The sequence below is a fragment of the Rhineura floridana genome, chromosome 1, assembly GCF_030035675.1.
Source record: "Rhineura floridana isolate rRhiFlo1 chromosome 1, rRhiFlo1.hap2, whole genome shotgun sequence".
NCBI classification, from domain to species: domain Eukaryota; kingdom Metazoa; phylum Chordata; class Lepidosauria; order Squamata; family Rhineuridae; genus Rhineura; species Rhineura floridana.
This window is the reverse complement of record NC_084480.1, coordinates 2,211,721-2,236,422: the sequence shown is the minus strand read 5'-3', so window position 1 is coordinate 2,236,422 and position 24,702 is coordinate 2,211,721. Positions and strand designations below refer to the sequence as shown.

The window sequence follows — 24,702 nt, the reverse complement described above, 5'->3', positions numbered from 1 at the left end:
CTTGGTTTGACGTGCAAAAATCTGAGTAGTGGCCTCTGCCTCCCTCCCCACCACCCTTACCAGCAGAGAGACCACCGTTGCTATCTTATGGATAAAAAGAATTATGCTACTACCTCTGTATGTGTGTGTTTATTTTCAAGGTTGTTTTAGGCTACTTAGATGTGCAGCAGCTAAGGCCAGCACCTTGTAGGGTTTTTTTTTAAGTAACTGAAATGTAATTGTAGTGATTACTTTTGAGAAAATCAGTTACTTTCAGAGCAATTGTAATTGTAATGGCAATTGCTACTTTTTGGGGCCGTGTAATTGTAACTGTAATTTATTACTTTTTAAAAGTAATCTTCCAAGCTCTGGTTGTAAGAGACCTTCTGGTAGAAAGGGATTAATACATCTAATTAATGATGGTGATAATGATAATGCAGTTATTCACAAGATGTGAGGCAATCTGTGGACACAAGCAGTTGAGCCATATGTATCAGCAAGTGTACACTCTTTCACACAAACGTGTTCATGTGTAGAAGCAGTTTGTACCTGTGCTCAGTGTATCCTGTGAACAAGCCGTTGTTCTCCTTCTTTCAGCCTTCAAATAAAAGAGAGTGCTGTGCCAAGCCAAAATAATGTAGTACTGTAGTATCTGACTTCCCTGTCCCAGTTGCCCTGGGCCACTAGGATGGCCATCAATTTACGAGGCTGGTTCATCATGACTGCCCTCACAGTCCAGGACTCAACACATCCCAGAAAACCATCCCAAGAACACAGCAAAGAAGGCGGTGGCGTTATTGTGTCTTACGCCAGTTAAAGCTATGCAAACCGCTGGAGCCAGCTTATTTTGATCTCCATACAAGCCTGATCCTGGTCTGGCAGTGCCATAACAGATACTTGGAAGAAGGTACCTTGGCAGTCCCGCCCCCCTTACTAATTCTGCACCAGTATGACAGTTTGGAGACAAATGTGTGGCTCAGATTGTGTCTGCCCCTTTAAAATGGTTTCTTTCTTGTCCACTCCTAGGTTGGTGGGTTTTGGGATGTGGGCACTTCAGCATTTGCGTGCCTCCGGGAGGGGGGGGATTGGCTGTGCTTAGTGGTCACCCAAGAGGGAAAGGGAGGAATGGTGGCCAAGGTGCAATGTGACCATATGTTTGGCCACTAAGGAGCAAACTTCCCTGTTTTGAGGGACTCTCCAGAAACTTCCTGGGGGCTTTTTCCAGCCTGACTGTGCTGCCTCTCTGCAGTTGGTGTGAATTGTGGAATGACTGCAGGTAGCCTCTTGCAGCATCAGACACAGAGCGGCTAGAGGTGCTTCCTGCACAGTAGCAGTCTCTGTTAAGGGCCGGCCAGGGAATTGTGTGGGAAGCTCATCCTCCTGCAACCTCAGCCAAATCCTTGTGACTTTGATCTGCGTGTGCTGATTGGCATTGCCTTTACAGGGCCAGGGAGGGTAGGAAAGGGAGGCGAGGATCTGGCTGATTTGTCAGCTGCTTCAGGTGGACCTGTGTTTTAAGGCTGTCTGTGGGGAAAAACAAGGCTGTGGGGGGGGGTGCTTCTGCATGCCTATTGATATAGCTGTGCAGTGTGGAATTGAAGTTAGTGGCCTGGTGGGAAGGACACTCCATGATCTTATCTTTCACTTATTTAAAAGAACTAGAGGCTCTGCCCCTACTCGCTTCGCTTGCCAACCCTGCCTACTGTTGCCAGTTCAACCTTCCATGGGTTGCCCGTGCTACTCCCTCCCCCTGCACACAGGTCAACAGCACTCCCCCTCCCTCCCCACCATGGGTCACCAATGCTCCCTCTCCCCCACAGGTCACCAGTGCTTCCCCTCCTCCATGGGTCACCAGCCCTCCCTCCCCCCATAGGTTCCCCTCCCCCCACTGGTCTCCCTCAATCCCCCCCACCATCCAACCCACCAAGGCCTGGTCAGGACCAGCCTGGCCCAGTTGCCGCTGGCATCTTGCTCACCTCTGCTGCCTCCCTACTCGCTTCCTCACCTGCTCGCTGCTGGTGTCTCCATTGCTGCTGCCAGGCGACCTGCGTGACCCTCTTGGGTGACCTGGGCGACCTGCCCTCTGCTGCTGCCGCCACCGCCGCCACCACTACATACGCCTGCACAGAAGCATGGTGGCATGATGCTTTAAAAAATGATATATAGGAAGAAGCAAAGAGTAAGAGCCCAGTCAGCAACTTTTTCCAGTGCAAGCGCTTTGGAATGTGCCCTCCTGGATTCTTCAAAACAAACCAAGAAAAGCTGTATGAAGCAGCATCAGGTGGCTTCATTGTTCCCTCCTAGCGTCTCCCCTTCCCCCCCTTTTTTGTACTTGATAGAAATTGTAAGTGCTTTGAAGTAAGAGAGAAATTTAAATGTTTTTAAGCGAAGACCTTAAATTTAAGTTATTAGTCTTGAGTATACGAAATAATTTATCTTGAGTGAGTGGAGAGATAAAATGAAAGGGGAGGGAGAGGAGAAGATAGTGGGACAGGTCTGAAAGTTATAACAGTTTGGAAAAAAGTAGGAGAACATGGGAGAAAATGGATTGTAGGGAGGAATATTATCTTTGTGGGGTTTTTTTCATTCCACTAGCTGATCAAGAAAGCCCAGCTCTCAATGAATTTATTGTTTTGTTGGTTGCTCTGTGCTCTTCTCTGATAAGCTATTTTAGCCATTAGAGAAATTTCCCAGATTTTCTTTAACCGTTCAGCCATTGTGGGGGTTCTCTTGCTTTGCCATAACTGGGCAATACAAATCTTTGCACTTTTAAGGGAAACTTGTGTTCTCCTCGTTTCTAGTCCTTATGGATGATTATTGTTTGTGAACATCTGAAAAATGTCACTATTTAGCAATTCAGAGTGCACAGAAGGCTTACATACATTATTAGCCCTCCTATTGATAGGCTGGAGCATTGGGCTGAAAACAACAGAATGAAATTCAACAGGGATAAATGCAAAGTTCTACACCTAGGAAAAAGAAACCAAATGCACAGTTATAAGATGGGGGATACTTGGCTCAGCAGTACATGTGAGAAGGATCTTGGAATTGTCATTGATCACAAGCTGAATATGAGTCAACAGTGTGATGTGGCTGCAAAAAAGGCCACAGATCTACTGTAGTCACCGGTGCGGTGTCCAGTGCAACGTCTGCTGCAACGTCTTGGGATCAGTTTCAGTTGATGCGGCCTGATGATGTAGACAAGGTGCTTGTGATGATGCAACCAGCAACGTTTCCTCTCGACCCTTGCCCTTCTTGGCTTATGAAAGCTTGCCAAGGGGGTCTGACTGAGTGGATCCAGGGTGTGGTCAATGCATCATTGTGGGAGGGAGTGGTTCCAGCCGCCTTGAAAGAGACGGTGATCCGACCACTCCTGAAAAAGCCCACCCTGGACCCATTGGTTTGTGACAACTACCGACCGCTTGCAAATACCCCCTTCTTAGGGAAGGTGATTGAGAGGGTTGTGGTGCAACAACTGCAAGTACTCTTCGATGAAACAGATTATCTTGATCCATCCCAGTCTGGGTTCAGGCCTGGTTATGGGAGTGAATCGGCCTTGGTCGCCCTGATGGATGACCTTTATCAGGAGAAGGACAGGGGGAGTGCGACCCTGTTATTCTTACTTGATCTCTCAGTAGCTTTTGATACCATTGACCATGGTAGCCTTCTGGGCTGACTTGGTGAACTGGGTATTGGAGACACTGTTTTACAGTGGTTCCGATCCTATCTCCAAGGTCACCCTCAGAGAATAGCATTGGGTGATTGTCTTTCGGCCCCCTGGCAGTTGTGCTGTGGGGTGCCGCAGGGTACCATCTTGTTCCCCATGCTGTTTAACATTTATATGAAGCCCTTGGGGGCGGTCATCAGGAGATCTGGGGTGAGGTGTCAGCAGTATGCTGATGATACCCAGCTGTATTTCTCTGTAACATCTGAATTGGGAGAGGCCGTGCAAGCCCTGGACCGCTGCCTGAACTCGGTGGTGGGCTGGATGAGGGCCAATAAACTGAGTCTGAATCCTAGCAAGATGGAGGCACTGTGGGTTGGTGGTTCCCGAGTTCAGATAATTGGTCAGTTGCCTGCTTTGGATGGGGTCGTACTCCCTCTGAAAGAGCAGGCCCGTAGCCTGGGAGTGCTCCTGGGTCCATCTTTGTCGCTAGAGGCCCAGGTGACCTTATTGGCTAGAAGTGCCTTTTACCAGCTTTGGCTGATAAGACAGCTGTGGCCGTTTCTGGACTGGGATAGCCTGACCAGTGTTGTCCACGCACTGGTAACCTCCAGGCTAGATTACTGTAATGCGCTGTATGTAGGGCTGCCCTTAAGGTTGGTCCAGAAGCTGCAGCTGGTGCAAAAATGCAGTGGTGAGACTGCACACTGGGGCAAGGTATCGCCAACCTGTAACCCACTGCTGAAAGAATTGCACTGGCGCCCATTTGCTACCAGGCCAAGTTAAAAAGAGAGCCTGCTGGATCAGGCCAGTGGCCCATCTAGTCCAGCATCCTGTTCTCACAGTGGCCAACCAGGTGCCTGGGGGAAGCCCACAAGCAGGACCCGAGTGCAAGAACACTCTCCCCTCCTGAGGCTTCCGGCAACTGGTCTTCAGAAGCATGCTGCCTCTGACTAGGGTGGCAGAGCACAGCCATCATGGCTAGTAGCCATTGATAGCCCTGTCCTCCATGAATTTGTCTAATCTTCTTTTAAAGCCATCCAAGCTGGTGGCCATTACTGCATCTTGTGGGAGCAAATTCCATAGTTTAACTATGCACTGAGTAAAGAAGTACTTCCTTTTGTCTGTCCTGAATCTTCCAACATTCAGCTTCTTTGAATGTCCACGAGTTCTAGTATTCTGAGAGAGGGAGAAGAACTTTTCTCTATCCACTTTCTCAATGCCATGCATAATTTTATACACTTCTATCATGTCTCCTCTGACCCGCCTTTTCTCTAAACTAAAAAGCCCCAAATGCTGCAACCTTTCCTCGTAAGGGAGTCGCTCCATCCCCTTGATCATTCTGGTTGCCCTCTTCTGAACCTTTTCCAACTCTAGAATATCCTTTTTGAGATGAGGCGACCAGAACTGTACACAGTATTCCAAATGCGGCCGCACCATAGATTTATACAACGGCATTATGATATCGGCTGTTTTATTTTCAATACCTTTCCTAATTATCACTAGCATGGAATTTGCCTTTTTCACAGCTGCCGCAACAACCCTGAACAATTTTGTGTCACCAGCAAACTTGGCCACTTCACTGCTCACTCCTAATTCTAGGTCATTAATGAATAAGTTGAAAAGTATAGATCCCAATACCTATCCTTGAGGGACTCCACTTTCTACAGCCCTCCATTGGGAGAACTGTCCGTTTATTCCTACTCTCTGCTTTCTGCTTCTTAACCAATTCCTTATCCACAATAGGACCTCTCCTCTTATTCCATGACTGCTAAGCTTCCTCAGAAGCCTTTGGTGAGGTATCTTGTCAAACGTACACTATGTCCACTGGATCACCTCTATCTATATGCTTGTTGACACTCTCAAAGAATTCTAATAGGTTACTGAGACAGGACTTTCCCTTGCAGAAGCCATGCTGGCTGTGCTTCAGCAAGGCTTGTTCTTCTATGTGCTTAGTTAATCTAGCTTTAATAATACTTTCTACCAGTTTTCCAGGGACAGAAGTTAAGCTAACTGGCCTGTAATTTCCGGGATCCCCTCTGGATCCCTTTTTGAAGATTGGCGTTACATTTGCCACTTTCCAGTCCTCAGGCACGGAGGAGGACCCGAGGGACAAGTTACATATTTTAGTTAGCAGATCAGCAATTTCACCTTTGAGTTCTTTGAGAACTCTCGGGTGGATGCCATCCGGGCCTGGTGATTTGTCAGTTTTTATATTGTCCATTAAGCCTAGAACTTCCTCTCTCGTTACCACTATTTGTCTCAGTTCCTCAGAATCCCTTCCTGCAAATGTTAGTTCAGGTTCAGGGATCTGCCCTATATCTTCCACTGTGAAGACAGATGCAAAGAATTCATTTAGCTTCTCTGCAATCTCCTTATCGTTCTTTAGTACACCTTTGACTCCCTTATCATCCAAGGGTCCAATCGCCTCCCTAGATGGTCTCCTGCTTTGAATGTATTTATAGAATTTTTTTTTTTTGGTTTTTATGTTCTTATCAATGTGCTCCTCAAACTCTTTTTTAGCATCCCTTATTGTCTTCTTGCATTTCTTTTGCCAGAGTTTGTGTTCCTTTTTATTTTCCTCATTCGGACAAGACTTCCATTTTCTGAAGGAAGACTTTTTGCCTCTTAAGAGCTTCCTTGACTTTGCTCGTTAACCATGCTGACATCTTCTTGGCCGTGGCGGTTCAAGTTCAAGGTTCTAGTCTTGGTGTACAAAGCCCTTTACAGCTTGGGACCAGGATACCTGAAAGACCATCTTACCTCTTATACACCCAGTCGATCACTGCGCTCTGCAGGTGAGGGCCTCCTGCAGATACCATCTTATCAGGAGGTCCATTCCTCACAAAGTAGGGAACGGACCTTTAGTGTGGCGGCACCGACCCTGTGGAACTCCCTCCCTTTGAATATTAGACAGTCGTCATTTCTGTTATCTTTTCGACACCTATTGAAGGCTTTCCTCTTTCAACAAGCCTTTTAAGTTGAGACATATCCCAGTCTGCGTCTGTGTTGGAATTGGTTTTTAATATGTTATTTTAACCTTTTCCCCCCTCTAAACAATATGTTTTTTAACTCTTTTTAAAAAATGTCTTTAAAGCTTTTTTAAAAAATTGTTTTTAAAGTTGTTTTGTTTTAATGTATCTTAAGGTCTGTTTTTATAATGTTTTGAAGTGTTTTTAGTGCTTTTGTTTGCTGCCCTGGGCTCCTTCTGGGAGGAATATAAATCAAATAAATAAATACATACATACATACATACTCAGGCAGTCCTTAATTTGTAAGAAGCCCCAGTTTTTAAATGTATTATCTTGCTTCTGTAAACTGTCTCAGAATCTCTGCTGAATGGTGAGATATAAATCTGATAGACCCTCACCCCAAACAGCTCCCTTTCTAGCCCCAGCCTGTTTCTGCCTTCCAGGGATCTCGTTCACCTCTTGCCCCACTCCCCACTCTTTCTGAAACTTTCTCCACTCTGTAACCCCAGTTGCTGCAAAAAAAATCAAAAATCAGATTTTGCAGAAACCCAGATGCTGCATCTGGAAGTAATCTGGAGGAAAGAATTAAGTAATTTTCCTAACTTATTCTGATTGCAGAATTTGGTGGGCTTCAGTGTAGAAATCCACACGGCCCTGACCACAGGAGAACATGAGGTGCTGAGAGTGAGTCATTCCTGGCTGCTCTGCACAGTCATTTGTTTTGCTGGGGTCCCGTTGAAGGCCATCAGGCTGCCCCACTTGGAGGAAGAAGCCTTTCTTCCTTGTTCAGACATGGTTCCCAGGCTCCGTGAAACAGCTATAAATTCTGTTCTAACAGTTATGTGGCGTCAGTGGTGAGATAGGCGCAGTACAAGGGTGTTGATTTGACGTGGTCCTTGGCGAGAGGAATTCTAGTGCAGCGTCAAGGCGAGTTAAGCAGCAGAGCGAGTTCGGCAGCAGAGCGAGTTCGGCAGCAGGGCGAGGAGGCCAGGGCCCCCCACTCTGCCCGTCTGTTCCCTGACCTCAACTAAACCACAGACTCCAACCCATTGACGTAATAAACCTTAAACAAAACTATGCAGGTAAGAAGCCAGCAGGGGTGTGGGGGCTTTCCAGTGTTTTGCACCGCCTGCAGCATGTACGACTATCTGCCTGTTGGACAGAAGTCGTGGGTGTGCTCTCGGTGCAATGAGCTCCTGGCTCTCCGGGAACGACTTCATTTCCTTGAGGCCAAGGTGGCGGACCTGGAAAAGCTGAGAGAGGCAGAGAGGTGTGTGGAGGAGGCCTTCAGGGACGTTATAGCTGTGTCCCACTCCAACGATGATAGCTCTCCTGCTATCATGGAGAACGATGGTCTCGGGGAAGGAGAGCATCCAGCTGAGGAAGAGGGAAACGATCCCTTAGAAGGGACCCATTCCTTGGGGGATGAGCAGCTATCCTCTCGTGCCGAGGATATATCTCCAGGGGATGGAGGGATCCTTGTAGTGGGTGATTCGATCATTAGGAACATAGACAGTGGGGTGTGTGATGGGCGTGTAGACCGCAAGGTGTTTTGCCTGCCTGGTGCGAAGGTTGCGGATATCGCCCGTCGTTTAGATAGTTTGGTAGACAGTGCTGGGAAGGAGTCAGTGGTCGTGGTGCACGTTGGCACCAACGACATGGGGAAATGCAGCCGTGAGGTCCTGGAAGCAAAATTTAGGTTGCTAGGTAGGATGCTGAAAGCCAGGACCTCCAAGGTGGCTTTCTCTGAAATGCTACCAGTTCCACACGCAGGACCAGCCAGACAGGACCAGCTTTGCAGTCTCAATGCGTGGATGAGACGATTGTGTCGGGTGGAAGGGTTTAGATTTGTTAGGCACTGGGGAACATTTTGGGACAAGCCGAGCCTGTACAAAAGGGACGGGCTCCACTTGAACCAGAATGGAAGCAGACTGCTAGCACTTAAAATTAAAAAGGTAGCAGAGCAGCTTTTAAACTGACTGAGGGGGGAAACCCGACAGGAGCTGAGAAAGGTCCGGTTCGGAATAAACCTCCCCCCTGGGATAAAAACCAAAGAAAAGATGAAATTTTAAAAGGGGTAGGCCTAGAAGTAGGCATTGTGAAAGCAGGGGCACAGGATATAAATTCAGAAGAGCAAAATTACCACAGGCCAAACCACAAGTGCCAAAGACACTTGAAGAGAGACACTGCTTACAAGTGCCTGTACGCTAATGCTAGGAGCCTCCGAACCAAGATGGGACGAGTGCTTGGTTTTAGAGGAGAGCATTGATATAGTGAGCATAACGGAGACCTGGTGGAATGGAGAAAACCAGTGGGATACGGTTATCCCTGGATATAAACTATATCGGAAGGACAGGGAAGGACGTATTGGTGGCGGAGTCGCTCTATACGTGAAAGAAGGCATTGAATCCAGCAAGCTCGAAACCCCAAAAGAGGTAGACTCCTCCACAGAATCGTTGTGGGTGGTGATACCATGCCCCAAGAGGGACTTAATACTGGGAACGATCTATCGTCCCCCTGATCAAAATGCTCAGGGAGACCTTGAGATGAGATATGAAATTGAGGAAGCATCCAAACTAGGAAATGTGGTAGTAATGGGTGACTTCAACTACCTGGACACAGACTGGCCGCATATGTGTTCCAGTCATGACAAAGAAGCAAAGTTTCTAGATATTCTAAATGACTATTCCCTAGATCAGTTGGTCATGGAACCGACCAGGGGGACGGCAACCCTGGACTTAATCCTCAGTGGGGACCGGGACCTGGTGCGAGATGTAAGTGTTGTTGAACCGATTGGGAGCAGTGACCACAGTGCTATTAAATTAAACATACATGTAACTGGCCAATTGCCAAGAAAATCCAACACGGTCACATTTGACTTCAAAAGAGGAAACTTCACAAAAATGAGGGGATTGATAAAAAGAAAGCTGAAAAACAAAGTCCAGAGGGTCACATCACTCGAAAATGCTTGGAAGTTGTTTAAAAACACAATATTAGAAGCTCAACTGGAGTGCATACCGCAGATCAGAAAAGGTACCGCCAGGGCCAAGAAGATGCCAGCATGGTTAACGAGCAAAGTCAAGGAAGCTCTTAGAGGCAAAAAGTCTTCCTTCAGAAAATGGAAGTCTTGTCCGAATGAAGAAAATAAAAAAGAACACAAACTCTGGCAAAAGAAATGCAAGAAGACAATAAGGGATGCTAAAAAAGAATTGAGGAGCACATTGCTAAGAACATAAAAACCAACAACAAAAAATTCTATAAATACACTCAAAGCAGGAGACCATCTAGGGAGGCGATTGGACCCTTGGATGATAAGGGAGTCAAAGGTGTACTAAAGAACAATAAGGAGATTGCAGAGAAGCTAAATGAATTCTTTGCATCTGTCTTCACAGTGGAAGATATAGGGCAGATCCCTGAACCTGAACTAACATTTGCAGGAAGGGATTCTGAGGAACTGAGACAAATAGTGGTAACGAGAGAGGAAGTTCTAGGCTTAATGGACAATATAAAAACTGACAAATCACCGGGCCCGGATGGCATCCACCCGAGAGTTCCCAAAGAACTCAAATGTGAAATTGCTGATCTGCTAACTAAAATATGTAACTTGTCCCTCGGGTCCTCCTCCGTGCCTGAGGACTGGAAAGTGGCAAATGTAACACCAATATTCAAAAATATTCAGAGGGGATCCCGGAAATTACAGGCCAGTTAGCTTAACTTCTGTCCCTGGAAAACTGGTAGAAAGTATTATTAAAGCTAGATTAACTAAGCACATAGAAGAACAAGCCTTGCTGAAGCAGAGCCAGCATGGTTTCTGCAAGGGAAAGTCCTGTCTCAGTAACCTACTAGAATTCTTTGAGAGTGTCAACAAGCATATAGATAGAGGTGATCCAGTGGACATAGTGTACTTAGACTTTCAAAAAGTGTTTGACAAGGTACCTCACCAAAGACTTCTGAGGAAGCTTAGCAGTCATGGAATAAGAGGAGAGGTCCTCTTGTGGATAAGGAATTGGTTAAGAAGCAGAAAGCAGAGAGTAGGAATAAACGGACAGTTCTCCCAATGGAGGGCTGTAGAAAGTGGAGTCCCTCAAGGATCGGTATTGGGACCTGTACTTTTCAACTTCTTCATTAATGACCTAGAATTAGGAGTGTGCAGTGAAGTGGCCAAGTTTGCTGATGACACTAAATTGTTCAGGGTTGTTAAAACAAAAAGGGATTGTGAAGAGCTCCAAAAAGATCTCTCCAAACTGAATGAATGGGCGGAAAAATGGCAAATGCAATTCAATATAAACAAGTGTAAAATTATGCATATTGGAGCAAAAAATCTGAATTTCACATATACGCTCATGGGGTCTGAACTGGCGGTGACCGACCAGGAGAGAGACCTCGGGTTGTAGTGGACAGCACGATGAAAATGTCGACCCAGTGTGCGGCAGCTGTGAAAAAGGCAAATTCCATGCTAGGGATAATTAGGAAAGGTATTGAAAATAAAACAGGCGATATCATAATGCCGTTGTATAAATCTATGGTGCGACCGCATTTGGAATACTGTGTACAGTTCTGGTCGCCTCATCTCAAAAAGTATATTCTAGAGTTGGAAAAGGTTCAGAAGAGGGCAACCGGAATGATCAAGGGGATGGAGCGACTCCCTTACGAGGAAAGGTTGCAGCATTTGGGGCTTTTTAGTTTAGAGAAAAGGCGGGTCAGAGAAGACATGATAGAAGTGTATAAAATTATGCATGGCATTGAGAAAGTGGATAGAGAAAAGTTCTTCTCCCTCTCTCAGAATACTAGAACTCGTGGACATTCAAAGAAGCTGAATGTTGGAAGATTCAGGACAGACAAAAGGAAGTACTTCTTTACTCAGCGCATAGTTAAACTATGGAATTTGCTCCCACAAGATGCAGTAATGGCCACCAGCTTGGATGGCTTTAAAAGAAGATTAGACAAATTCATGGAGGACAGGGCTATCAATGGCTACTAGCCATGATGGCTGTGCTCTGCCACCCTAGTCAGAGGCAGCATGCTTCTGAAAACCAGTTGCCGGAAGCCTCAGGAGGGGAGAGTGTTCTTGCACTTGGGTCCTGCTTGCGGGCTTCCCCCAGGCACCTGGTTGGCCACTGTGAGAACAGGATGCTGGACTAGATGGGCCACTGGCCTGATCCAGCAGGCTCTTCTTACGTTCTTATGTTCTTATGTGGGGGACATACGGTGAGGCAGTTGTGTGCACAGGAAACTCTTGGCTGAGGAAGAGAAAGGCCCCTCCAGGCTTGAAAAGAAGTGCCCCGCAAGTGGGGGAGGGGGTGGAGTTCAACGTGTGAAGGTGAAACTTTTTATCATCATGGTTCCAGTCCCTCCCCCTCCCCCCCCAAGTTTTAAGTACAGCAACAGAAATTAACAAACTGAACAGTTTGTCAAGGAGGTCCTCCAGATGACCTGTTTATTGAGCATTCATCCTGGTTTGCTAGCACAAAGCTTACATGGTGGTTAGGTTATGTTTGGCATTTACTGAGCGTTCGTTTTGATTTGTTTATGGAGAGGTTGTAAGGCAAGGAGCATTCATCCTGATTTGCTTGCTAGGGGGCTGTGTATCTTCCCGTTAGACATTTGTTCATGCTGCAATTCCCTATAACTTTCCTATCCTTGAAAAAGTCTTTTTATTAAAAAAAAAAATTGGATTTGTTGCTCTAGAGTGACAAAGCACCTTAATCCACTTTAACTGCAAACTTAAAGCTCTGGAATGCACTTAAATCCCCCCCCCAATGCAAAATAGTGACAGTCTGGGGGCACCTTTAGATTAGAGTCTAATTTAAATGCCACTCTGTACAGAAGACTGCTCAAAGCACAAATACACAGGAAAAAACAACAGTACCATTAGGAAACTAGGAAGCGGCCTGATACTGAATGAGGCCAATGGTCCATCTAGCTCAGTATTGTCTCCAACAGGTTTGGCGAACCTTTGGCTCTCCAGATGTTGCTTAACTGTAACTCCCATCACCCTGATGGGGCTGGTGGGAGTTATAGTCCAGTAGCATCTGGAAGGCCAAATGCCCCCCACACCTGGTCTACACTGACTGGCAGCAGGTGTCCACCAGTCTCTCCCAGCTCTACCTAGACATACTGGGAATCGAAGCCAGGGCTTTTCTCCATGAAAAACAGATGCTCTAGCACTCAGCTACAGCCCTTCCCTGTTTGCCACTGGGGCAAGCTGCTATTCTGCATGTAATGCCCACCTGTCCTTTGCGTGGATTATGGCAGCATTCTGGGAAAAGCAGCTTGTGTAATTTTGGGAAACTTTTTCAAATTGTTCTCCAAGCGCCTCATTCTCCACTAGCAGGAACAAAGAGCATTCAGTCCAAGAGGATGTTGGTCATGTGTGTTGGCCCTGACTGGATCATTCTGTACGAGGGTCAGGAGTAAGTTACAAAAAAAGATTGCCAGTATAGTTGGTGGTCTTACGTATTAAATTGTTTTTATCCAGCTCTTCAGCCAAAACTGGGTCCCAGAGCGGCTTACAGATCACTACCAAGAATGCAATCCCAGTCCTTGTGCTTGCAATCAAAAGAAGAAATAGATTTAGAGTTCTTCTAATGAGTAGAAAAGTTCAGCAAGCAGAGGAGCCAAAAGGTGCTGGCCTGTGGAGTGGCCCCTCATCTGTTCTCCTCCCTCGTGCCACCAGGTGTTAGTTGGTCTGCACCACAGAGGTGCAGCATCTGTTAACAGGAGAATGGCTGTTACTGCTCTCAGAAGCGTTCAGGTGTTAATAACGGATACTGGGCTCATTCACAGGGAGCTGAACTTCGCAGTAAAGACGCAGCTTTTACCATCGCGATAGATTTGCAAGGTTCATACTTTGTACCTTCAAATCAGCTGTTTTCCTTTAACACAAGTAGGAGTTCCTCTGGAAAGGTTTAGCATGGCTGTTTCCTTGTGGCTCCACCCCTAATTTTACTCCCTCAGGAGTATGGATATTGGTAATAGAGAAGGGATGGGTTTTTTGTCAGTTTCATTGTGTCTTGTCAATTGCATGCCTCTCCCAGAGTGGGAGTGCAATTGATACTAAACTGTATGAAACTGATTAGAGGGGGGAGTGAGTTGAAGGCAAAGTAGGCAGCCCCTGTCTCAGCTTTTGTGGGCAGCAGAGGGAGGGAACTGGCGATGGGGCATAAGAGAGCCTGCTGACTAAAAAAACATCAAGGCGAAGCGCCTACACTGAGGAGTGCAGCGAAGCGGAGACGGGTTTTCCTTTCCTTTTCGCATTAGAATTGGATTGGGTTGATACGGGAGAACTGTGTGATAGCTGCTGATTGCCTGCAACGTCTTGTGAACCATGCAGATTAAACGGGGATGCACATAGCACCAATCTCACAGTAAGTCACCGTGTGAACGAGCCCACTAATTGTTAAGACAAGCTCTTCCTTGTGCAAGCTAGGGCTGATGGGAGCTGTAGTCCAAAATGGCTGTGTTCAGCTAACACAGCTGATGGACGTTGTAATCCAAAGCAGATGGAGGGCAGCAGGGAAGGCTGGTCTACACTCTTTTTTTTTTTTTTTTGCAGTTGGCTTGAGGAACTGCACCCCAGCAGTGTGGCCCTCGGTCCAACTCTTCCAGCCTGCTTGAGCCAGTCCGGCTGTACCCAGTGAGCTCTTCTGCCCTGCCTGGGGCTGGTGGTGCATGAAAACGCTCTTCTGCCTTGGGGAGCTTCTCTCAACACTTGCTGACTGCTCGGGCAGGTGTTTGCCATTGCCCATAACTTGCACAGAAGTTGGCTCCTGGCTCTGACAAGCCCCTGCGGAAATTCCCGTCTGTTCTGAATGCCTTTCGTCGAGCCAGCATGCCTCATTTAGGATAACTGCCGGGCGTAGGGGGTGGGAGGTTGGGTGGGAGAGGGAGGGAGGAAAGGGAGAAGGTCAGGCAGAGAGGGCGGCTTCCTTTTGCTAGCAGTAGTTATAAAACGATAATTGCCCTGGGTTACTTGGAGTTCTTTTCCCTTTGCTTTACAAGAGGATTTGTGGGAGAGGGGCTTGTGTACATTTTCAGTGAGCTGAACACAGCATGTAATGGGGCCGCTGTGGCCTAACAAAGGGACTGCAAAGCAGGGTAGTGAAAGAGTCCCCAGGAATCTCCTGGTCTCTGCTGGAAGCACTTACCACCTGCCTTCTCGTTGAAAGCAGAAGGTTCTAGTCAGGGAGCGGACAGCTGCGTTGCAGGCTGGAACACTGGGGCCTTGGACTTACAGGTTGCCGGGCTGAAACCGGTGCCCTACGGATGGCCAAGAGTATCTCCCACACGTCCCAAGTGCCCTGGCGCCGTTGCAAAAGAGCAAAGGGGCAGCCAGAGTTCACTTCCTGCCTGTGTGAGAGTCGAGTGAGCACGCTAGCCAGTTATCTGCCCTCTGCAGCTGACCTCTGCCCAGGAAGGGAGCCGCTTCCCGCAGCCTTGAAATGCTCTGGAGAATGCCTGGATGTGTGGAAACCTAGCTGGGGGCGGTGGTGGCTGGGGAAAGCAAACAAGTCTCCACGAGCTAGAGGGAGCCCCAGCTGACGAAGCATCAAGGCCCCAGCTGACAAAGCATCAAGGCGAGTTAAGCAGCAGAGCGAAAAGAGGGCAAGTAGCTCCCATTTATTCCATTATTTAATTGAAGTAAAACAGCTCAGAGCAATAAGTAATAAGGGCAGCCCAAGGTCACCCTGAGCTAGGAGCCAAATCCTGAAAGAACCTATATCTTAGGAGACAGATCCTAGGAGAAGGAAGCCCATAGAAAGCTAGTTTTCAACACCACCCTAGCAGGAAAGCTTCAGGGGACACTGTAAACAAGGCTAAATTCCAGTCGGAGAGAAGGGGGAAAAGGAAACTCCACCGACACATACAGGGAGAGAGTCAGCTCAGTCCTTGCTAAAAAGGGCAGCTTCAGCCTTCCTGAAACACAACCACAAGCTCTGTTTCCCTAGGTTAAAGAAAGGTCAGGCTGTTCTAGGTGGGAAAACAAAAAACACAAAAGACTTGCCTGGAAGGCGCAGCCCCTTGATTAGATTAAAAGCAGCCAAAAGCTTAAACAGCCCCGCCCCTCGCTCAGGAAGGAAGCCTGAGAGAATACTAAATTGTTAAGCCCCAGCTGATAGCCATCAGCCTCAAGTAACACATCATTGGCTGGCAGCAGTAGCTGGGAGGAACCAGCCACACATATAAAGTCAGAGCACCCTAGCGAGGGAGCCTGCTCCACGAGCTAGAGGGAGCCCCAGCTGACGGAGCGTCAAGGCCCCAGCTGACGGAGCGTCAAGGCCCCAGCTGACGGAGCGTCAAGGCCCCAGCTGACGGAGCGTCAAGGCCCCAGCTGACGGAGCGTCAAGGCCCCAGCTGACGGAGCGTCAAGGCCCCAGCTGACGGAGCGTCAAGGCCCCAGCTGACGGAGCGTCAAGGCCCCAGCTGACGGAGCGTCAAGGCCCCAGCTGACGGAGCGTCAAGGCCCCAGCTGACGGAGCGTCAAGGCCCCAGCTGACGGAGCGTCAAGGCCCCAGCTGACGGAGCGTCAAGGCCCCAGCTGACGGAGCGTCAAGGCCCCAGCTGACGGAGCGTCAAGGCCCCAGCTGACGGAGCGTCAAGGCCCCAGCTGACGGAGCGTCAAGGCCCCAGCTGACGGAGCGTCAAGGCCCCAGCTGACGGAGCGTCAAGGCCCCAGCTGACGGAGCGTCAAGGCCCCAGCTGACGGAGCGTCAAGGCCCCAGCTGACGGAGCGTCAAGGCCCCAGCTGACGGAGCGTCAAGGCCCCAGCTGACGGAGCGTCAAGGCCCCAGCTGACGGAGCGTCAAGGCCCCAGCTGACGGAGCGTCAAGGCCCCAGCTGACGGAGCGTCAAGGCCCCAGCTGACGGAGCGTCAAGGCCCCAGCTGACGGAGCGTCAAGGCCCCAGCTGACGGAGCGTCAAGGCGAGTTAAGCAGCAGAGCGAGTTCGGCAGCAGGGCGAGGAGGCCAGGGCCCCCCAATCTGCCCGTCTGTTCCCTGACCTCAACTAAACCGCATCTCCAACCCACTGACATAATAAACCTTAAACAAAACTATGCAGGTAAGAAGTCAGCAGGGGTGTGGGGGCTTTCCAGTGTTTTGCACTGCCTGCAGCATGTACGACTATCTGCCTGTTGGACAGCAGTCGTGGGTGTGCTGTCGGTGCAATGAGCTCCTGGCTCTCCGGGAACGACTTCATTTCCTTGAGGCCAAGGTGGCGGACCTGGAAAAGCTTAGAGAGGCAGAGAGGTGTGTGGAGGAGGCCTTCAGGGACGTTATAGCTGTGTCCCACTCCAATGATGATAGCTCTCCTGCTATCATGGAGAACGATGGTCTCGGGGAAGGAGAGCATCCAGCTGAGGAAGAGGGAAACGATCCCTTAGAAGGGACCCATTCCTTGGGGGATGAGCAGCTATCCTCTCGTGCCAAGGATATATCTCCAGGGGGTGGAGGGATCCTTGTAGTGGGTGATTCGATCATTAGGAACATAGACAGTGGGGTGTGTGATGGGCGTGTAGACCGCAAGGTGTTTTGCCTGCCTGGTGCGAAGGTTGCGGATATCGCCCGTCGTTTAGATAGTTTGGTAGACAGTGCTGGGAAGGAGTCAGTGGTCGTGGTGCACGTTGGCACCAACGACATGGGGAAATGCAGCCGTGAGGTCCTGGAAGCAAAATTTAGGTTGCTAGGTAGGATGCTGAAAGCCAGGACCTCCAAGGTGGCTTTCTCTGAAATGCTACCGGTTCCACGCGCAGGACCAGCCAGACAGGCCCAGCTTCGCAGTCTCAATGCATGGATGAGACGATGGTGTCGGGTGGAAGGGTTCGGATTTGTTAGGCACTGGGGAACATTTTGGGACAAGCCGGGCCTGTACAAAAGGGACGGGCTCCACTTGAACCAGAATGGAACCAGACTGCTGGCACTTAAAATTTAAAAGGTGGCAGAGCAGCTTTTAAACTGACTGAGGGGGGAAACCCGACAGGAGCTGAGAAAGGTCCGGTTCGGAATAAACCTCCCCCCTGGGATAAAAACCAAAGAAATGATGAAATTTTAAAAGGGGTAGGCCTAGAAGTAGGCATTGTGAGAGCAGGGGCACAGGATATAAATTCAGAAGAGCAAAATTACCACAGGCCTAACCACAAGTGCCAAAGACACTTGAAGAGAGACACTGCTTACAAGTGCCTGTACGCTAATGCTAGGAGCCTGCGAACTATGATGGGAGAACTGGAGTGCTTGGTCTTAGAGAAGAGCATTGATATAGTGAGCATAACGGAGACCTGGTGGAATGGAGAAAACCAGTGGGATACGGTTATCCCTGGATATAAACTATATCGGAAGGACAGGGAAGGACGTATTGGTGGCGGAGTCGCTCTATACGTGAAAGAAGGCATTGAATCCAGCAAGCTCGAAACCCCCAAAGAGGCAGACTCCTCCACAGAATCGTTGTGGGTGGTGATACTGTGCCCCAGGAGGGACTTAATACTGGGAACGATCTATCGTCCCCCTGATCAAAATGCTCAGGGAGACCTGGAGATGAGATATGAAATTGAGGAAGCATCCAAACTAGGAAATGTGGTAGTAATGGGTGACTTCAACTACCCAGACATAGACTGGCTGCATATGTGTTCCAGTCATGACAAAGAAGCAAAGTTTCTAGATATTCTAAATGACTATTCCCTAGATCAGTTGGTCATGGAACCGACCAGAGGGACGGCAACCCTGGACTTAATCCTCAGTGGGGACCTGGACCTGGTGCGAGATGTAAGTGTTGTTGAACCGATTGGGAGCAGTGACCGCAGTGCTATTAAATTAAACATACATGTAACTGGCCAATTGCCAAGAAAATCCAACACGGTCACATTTGACTTCAAAAGAGGAAACTTCACAAAAATGAGGGGATTGGTAAAAAGAAAGCTGAAAAACAAAGTCCAGAGGGTCACATCACTCGAAAATGCTTGGAAGTTGTTTAAAAACACTATATTAGAAGCTCAACTGGAGTGCATACCGCAGATCAGAAAAGGTACCGCTAGGGCCAAGAAGATGCCAGCATGGTTAACAAGCAAAGTCAAGGAAGCTCTTAGAGGCAAAAAGTCTTCCTTCAGAAAATGGAAGTCTTGTCCGAATGAAGAAAATAAAAAAGAACACAAACTCTGGCAAAAGAAATGCAAGAAGACAATAAGGGATGCTAAAAAAGAATTTGAGAAGCACATTGCTAAGAACATAAAAACCAACAACAAAAAATTCTATAAATACATTCAAAGCAGGAGACCATCTAGGGAGACAATTGGACCCTTGGATGATAAGGGAGTCAAAGGTGTCCTAAAGAACGATAAGGAGATTGCAGAGAAGCTAAATGAATTCTTTGCATCTGTCTTCACAGTGGAAGATATAGGACAGATCCCTGAACCTGAACTAACATTTGCAGGAAGGGATTCTGAGGAACTGAGACAAATAGTGGTAACGAGAGAGGAAGTTCTAAGCTTAATGGACAATATAAAAACTGACAAATCACCGGGCCCGGATGGCATCCACCCGAGAGTTCTCAAAAAATTCAAAGGTGAAATTGCTGATCTGCTAACTAAAATATGTAACTTGTCCCTCTGGTCCTCCTCCGTGCCTGAGGACTGGAAAGTGGCAAATGTAACACCAATATTCAAAAAGGGATCCAGAGGGGATCCCGGAAATTACAGGCCAGTTAGCTTAACTTCTGTCCCTGGAAAACTGGTAGAAAGTATTATTAAAGCTAGATTAACCAAGCACATAGAAGAACAAGCCTTGCTGAAGCACAGCCAGCATGGCTTCTGCAAGGGAAAGTCCTGTCTCAGTAACCTATTAGAATTCTTTGAGAGTGTCAACAAGCATATAGATAGAGGTGATCCAGTGGACATAGTGTACTTAGACTTTCAAAAAGCGTTTGACAAGGTACCTCACCAAAGGCTTCTGAGGAAGCTTAGCAGTCATGGAATAAGAGGAGAGGTCCTCTTGTGGATAAGGAATTGGTTAAGAAGCAGAAAGCAGAGAGTAGGAATAAACGGACAGTTCTCCCAATGGAGGGCTGTAGAAAGTGGAGTCCCTCAAGGATCGGTATTGGGACCTGTACTTTTCAACTTCTTCATTAATGACCTAGAATTAGGAGTGAGCAGTGAAGTGGCCACGTTTGCTGACGACACTAAATTGTTCAGGGTTGTTAAAACAAAAAGGGATTGCGAAGAGCTCCAAAAAGACCTCTCCAAACTGAGTGAATGGGCGGAAAAATGGCAAATGCAATTCAATATAAACAAGTGTAATATTATGCATATTGGAGCAAAAAATCTGAATTTCACATATACGCTCATGGGGTCTGAACTGGCGGTGACCGACCAGGAGAGAGACCTCGGGGTTGTAGTGGACAGCACGATGAAAATGTCGACCCAGTGTGCGGCAGCTGTGAAAAAGGCAAATTCCATGCTAGGGATAATTAGGAAAGGTATTGAAAATAAAACAGCCGATATCATAATGCCGTTGTATAAATCTATGGTGCGGCCGCATTTGGAATACTGTGTACAGTTCTGGTCGCCTCATCTCAAAAAGGATATTCTAGAGTTGGAAAAGGTTCAGAAGAGGGCAACCGGAATGATCAAGGGGATGGAGCGACTCCCTTACGAGGAAAGGTTGCAGCATTTGGGGCTTTTTAGTTTAGAGAAAAGGCGGATCAGAGGAGACATGATAGAAGTGTATAAAATTATGCATGGCATTGAGAAAGTGGATAGAGAAAAGTTCTTCTCCCTCTCTCATAATACTAGAACTCGTGGACATTCAAAGAAGCTGAATGTTGGAGGATTCAGGACAGACAAAAGGAAGTACTTCTTTACTCAGCGCATAGTTAAACTATGGAATTTGCTCCCACAAGATGCAGTAATGGCCACCAGCTTGGATGGCTTTAAAAGAAGATTAGACAAATTCATGGAGGACAGGGCTATCAATGGCTACTAGCCATGATGGCTGTGCTGTGCCACCCTAGTCAGAGGCAGCATGCTTCTGAAAACCAGTTGCCGGAAGCCTCAGGAGGGGAGAGTGTTCTTGCACTCGGGTCCTGCTTGCGGGCTTCCCCCAGGCACCTGGTTGGCCACTGTGAGAACAGGATGCTGGACTAAATGGGCCACTGGCCTGATCCAGCAGGCTCTTCTTATGTTCTTATGTTCTTAAGTCCACCATTTAGCGGTACACCTGCTTGCCGATGGGCAGGTGGCATAAGTGGCCAGGGCAGCCTTCTGTCATCTCCATATGGTCCAGCAACTTCCTGCTGATAGTTATTCAGGCCAGCTACCTCCAAGTTGGATTATTGTAATGCATTTTACATGGGGCAGCCCTTGAAGACAGTCCAGAAACTTCAATTGCTCCCGCATTCAGTAGCCAGACAGCTGTCTAGAGCTAGCAGCATAGGTGACATTATGCTACCTCTGTGTCAGCCTCACTGCATAGCAGTTTGTTTCCAGATCAACTTAAGGTGCTTTCTTTGGCTTTTCAAATTCTAAAATTTATGGTCTAGGCAATGATCATACAGGTGGACATGGTAGCCAGCCAATGGGTCATTGAGGGAAACGCACCTGACAGAGATATTTGTAGAGGTGTACAGGTGTGTTTATGCTTAATGCTAGGAACTTCTGAGCCAAGTCAAAGGAACTGGAATGCTTAGTTTTCAAGGGAGAATTTAGATCAAGTGGGCATAGCCAAAACTGGTGGTCTAGAGAGAACCAGCTGGGTACAGTTCTCTGGATAGGAACCCTCTAGCAGCAATAGCCAATGTAGTGCCCGCCAGACATTGTTGGGATACAGCTTCCGTCATCCGTGACCATTGGCTATGCTGCCTGTTGGGTTTGATGGGACTTGGAGTCCAGCAGTGTCTGGAGAGCACCATGTTTCATACCCTCTGCTCTATGGGAAGGATGTGGGGGGGGGAGGGCAGTGGCCCTCTGCATGTCAAAGAAGACATCCTTTCAAAAGGGGCAGAATCGCTGTGGTTGGCAAATACCGGCTCCAAAAAGTAACTTTGTACTTGGGGACACGACTAGAGCACCCTGCCCACCCCACCCGCCTCCCAAACTTTCAGGGTTGCCTTGAGATGGAGAATAAAATAGAAAAAGTCAGATTGTGGTCCTAGGAGCAGCGATCTGCAGCAGGGCTTCGCTGTGAAGGCTCCCAGGTAGTGTAACTCTCTCCCCTCCAGGTTGCGCCTTGTGCTATCCCCGTGTGGTTCTTGGTGCTGTGTCAGGGCACATCTCTTTACCAGGCTTTTGGGTGAGCAGCTCTTTCCCCTCCTCCTGTTGTGCTGATTCTTCTTAGTTTTGTGGTTTTAATCCAATGCTTGTCATGTGTGGTATACTGTTTTAAGTTGTGATATTTATGTAAGCCACCCTGGGGCCATTCGGCAAAGGGAGGGCTATAAGCATTTATATTTATTTATTTATTTATTTATACATATATATTCTTTTTTAAAGGCTGGATAGAATTGTTTGGCCAAGTGCTAGTTTCTTCCTGGGGCTCTCCTGACAAACCAAGAGCATGCGTTATGTAGCCTGGTGGAACATGGGTGGGTTCTTTGTTTGCTTTTTGCTGACGTTTGCTTCTTTAGGAGTTAAGAAAAAATGATCTCGGATAACCGGACTTAATTTGATTTCTCTTAAATCAACAATGAAGCAAAATTACCAGCTAATCAGCCTTTTCTCTCCCTAATAGAGGCACGAGAAGCATTTACTTGTCAGCTCCCCGTTAACCCTTTGCAAGGAGCAAGTAGGCAGGATTGTCTTACTGGAACAGTGTAGGAAGTGCCTTTTACTGGTCCATTTGGCCGGCAGCAGCTCTCCAGGATTTCAGACAGGAGCTTCTCCCAGGCTTCAATGGAAATGTTGAGGATTGCACCCGGGGCCTTCTGTGCGCAAAGCAGATGCTCTGCCACTGACCCAGGGCCCTTCCCTGCCTCACACACAATGGGCCCTGAATTGTGGCACACATGGACGCTGTTTTGTCTTCTGACTGGTTGTGTGTGCGGGATTGCAAAGGTTGCTGTTCCAGCTTTGCAGGGTTGAACATGGATGCAAATAGCAGCTGGGAGCCAATGTCCTGCTGAAGGGATCAGCTGCCTTATTCCAGGTCAAAGTCTTTGAACCTCTCATGCCCTATTGCTGCCTCATGAATGGCGGATGCTCTCCAGGTCCTGAGCTTAGGCAAGGGCCTCTCCCATCAGCAGCTACCCAAGCTCCTTTTAACTGGAAATACTGGGGGATGAACCTGGGACCTTCTGAGTACATCTCTTAAGAGAGGGGAAGCCCACAGTGGTCCCTAGCCAGCGTGGCCAATGATCAGGGCTGATGGGAGTTGTAGTCCAAAACATCTGGGGAGTCTCACGTTGGCTGCTCCTGCCTTAAGACATCAGAAGCTGCCTCAGGCTGAGTTAGAGCACTGGTCCATCCAGCTCTCTAAGTGTCATCTCTTCACTGAGACAGCAGTGTCGGTGGGGGTGCAGGCAGGGCTGGAGATTCCTTGGTAATTGCCAGGCCGTAAGTCCTCAGCCGGCAGCTTGGCTATAAATCTGCCAGGCTAGCAAGGAGGAAGCAAGCTAAGGGCAGAGGCCGTTCAAAGCTTACGTGCCAAGCCCGAAATCCAGAAGAGACGTCAGTGAAGGTCCGGGTCCAGTTTGCCGAGAGATCAGTCCAAGTCAAGGTTCAGGGGATAGGAAGACACACAGTGGTCACGCCTGACGTTGTAGTCAGGAACAAGCTGAAGCCAAGGTTTGACTTTTAAGGAGCAGGTTTGTCAGCAGGTGTGAGCCCTCAGCGTTTTGGCCTTAAGTGGACAGGCCTGCTCCTCTTCTGCCTGACCTTCTGCTGTCTACGTTCTGCAGGTGAGGGGGGGTATCCTGTTCACTGGCTGCGTCTGGCTGAAGGGCTTCAGCTGTGTCTGGGGTGCTCTGCAGCTGAGGGGGAGAAGGAGCTGGGTTCTCAGGAGTTTCCTCCGTTTCTCCTTCTGGGTCTGCTGCTTCTGGGTCTGCTGCTGTTACTCCCGAGTCATCCTCGTCTGATGAGTCCTCCGACGGGGCCATGACACTAAGAAACAATGCCTAATATTGACATAACTTGGTTCATCGGTCACATGGCAATAAAATAATATTTATTTATTAAATTTCTATCCCACTCGTCCTTCCAAAGGAGCCCAGGGTGGGGGTGGGGTGGCAAACATCAAAATGTTAAAGCAATCCAATTTAAAATTAAAACATGTTTTTAAAAACTCTTTTAAAAAATAGAACATCTAAAAAGTTTTAAAAGAGTAGAACTGGGGAAAACACTGAGAAGACCCTAGAAGCAAGGAATTCTCAGAATCATGACAAGGATATAATGTGTGGGAGACAAGATATGCTCAGCTCTGCTTGTCTGCCTGGTCAGGTATCCTCCTGCGGTGGGGCAAACGGCACATCAGAATTGGCTCTTGGCAAAATAAAGCTGATCCAGAAAACAAACCTGAGCTGCCTTTAGCAAAGCCCAAATCCTTGCGGAAGGCACAGCTTCACTTCTGCACATTGTGGGATTTCTCGCTCCCCCTTCCCCTGGCTCGCTTCCAGCTCAACAACCGCCTCACCGCTTGTAAAACAGCTCAAATGAAAGACTGCTGGATAAGTTTTGGCTGCCAGTCGAGTGTCTGGCCCAGGAGGCAGCGAATGTAAACGTAAATGGAGCCTTTCCAAAGGCTTTCTTTCCCACATGTTAAGAACATCAGAACATAAGAAGAGCCTGCTGGATCAGGCCAGTGGCCCATCTAGTCCACCATCCTGTTCTCACAGTGGCCAACCAGGTGCCTGGGGGAAGCCCGCAAGCAGGACCCGAGTGCAAGAACACTCTCCCCTCCTGAGGCTTCCGGCAACTGGTTTTCAGAAGCATGCTGCCTCTGACTAGGGTGGCAGAGCACAGCCATCATGGCTAGTAGCCATTGATAGCCCTGTCCTCCATGAATTTGTCTAATCTTCTTTTAAAGCCGTCCAAGCTGGTGGCCATTACTGCATCTTGTGGGAGCAAATTCCATAGTTTAACTATGCGCTGAGTAAAGACTTCCTTTTGTCTGT

General features: G+C 48.1%; 1 protein-coding gene across 4 annotated transcripts in view; it reads left to right on the top strand.

Annotated features, from left to right (window-relative positions):
* The window catches only part of IL11RA (interleukin 11 receptor subunit alpha), a 139,891-nt gene that overhangs the window by 26,135 nt on the left and 89,054 nt on the right, over nt 1-24,702 (top strand). The window lies entirely within an intron of this gene.